A 1660-nucleotide genomic window follows, 5' to 3' on the forward strand; every position below is an offset into this window, starting at 1 on the left:
GTCTCATTCTATGAAGCCACAATTACTCTGATACCTNAACCACAGAAAGATCCAACAAAGATAGAGAACTTCAGACCAATTTCCCTTATGAATATAGATGCAAAAACACTCAATAAAATTCTCGCTATCTGAATCCAAGAACACATTAAAGCAATCATCCATCCTGACCAAGTAGGTTTAATTTCAGGGATGCAGGGATGATTTAATATACGGAAATCCATCAACATAATCCATTATATAAACAAACTCAAAGACAAAAACCACATGATCATCTCATTAGATGGGGAAAAAGCATTCGACAAGATCCAACACCCATTCATGATAAAAGTCTTGGAAAGATCAGGAATTCAAGGCCCATGCCTAAACATGATAAAAGCAATCTACAGCAAACCCGTAGTCAACATCAAAGTAAATGGAGAGAAGCTTGAAGCAATCCCACTAAAATCATGGACTAGACAAGGCTTTCTCTCTACCTATTCAACATAGTTCTTGAAGTCCTAGCCAGAGCAATTCTACAAAAAAAAAAAGGAGATCAAGGGGATACAAATTGGAAAAGATGAAGTCAAAATATCACTTTTTGCAGATGATATGATAGTATATATAAGTGACCCTATAAATTCCACCAGAAAACTCCTAAACATGATAAACAGCTTCGGTGAAGTAGCTGGATATAAAATTAACTCAAACAANTCAATGGCCTTTCTCTACACAAAGAATAAACAGGCTGAGAAAGAAATTAGGAAAACAACACCCTTCTCAATAGTCACAAATAATATAATATATCTTGGCGTGACTCTAACTAAGGAAGTGAAAGATCTCTATGATAAAATCTTCAAGTCTCTGAAGAAAGAAATTAAAGAAGATCTCAGAAAATGGAAAGATCTCCATGCTCATGGATTGGCAGGATCAACATTGTAAAAATGACTATCTAGCCAAAAGCAGTCTACAGGTTCAATGTAATCCCCATCAAAATTCCAACTCAATTCTTCAATGAATTAGAAAGAGCAATCTTCAAATTCATCTGGAATAACAAAAAACCTAGGATAGCAAAAACTCTTCTCAAGGATAAAAGTACCTCTGGTGGAATCACCATGCCTGACCTAAAGCTCTACTACAGAGCAATTGGGATAAAAANTGCATGGTACTGGTATAGTGACAGACAAATAGACCAATGGAATAGAATTGAAGAACCAGAAATGAACCCACACACCTATGGTCACTTGATCTTCTACAAGGGAGCTAAAACAATCCAGTGGAAGAAAGACAGCATTTTCAACAAATGGTGCTGGCACAACTGGTTCTTATCATGTAGAAGAATGCTAATTGATCTATTCCTATCTCCTTGTACTAAGGTCAANTCTAAGTGGATCAAGGAACTTCACATAAAACCCGAGACACTGAAACTTATAGAGGAGAAAGTGGGGAAAAGCCTCGAAGATATAGGCACAGGGGAAAAATTCCTGAATAGAACAGCAATGGCTTGTGCTGTAAGATCCAGGATTGACAAATGGGGCCTCATGAAACTGCAAAGCTTCTGCAAGGCAAAAGACACCGTCAATAAAACAAAAAGACCACCAACAGATTGGGAAAGGATCTTTACCTATCCTAAATCAGATAGGGGACTAATATCCAATATATATAAAGAACTCAACAGGGTGGA

Source organism: Mus caroli, chromosome 7, assembly GCF_900094665.2.
Source record: "Mus caroli chromosome 7, CAROLI_EIJ_v1.1, whole genome shotgun sequence".
Taxonomy (NCBI): Eukaryota; Metazoa; Chordata; class Mammalia; order Rodentia; family Muridae; genus Mus; species Mus caroli.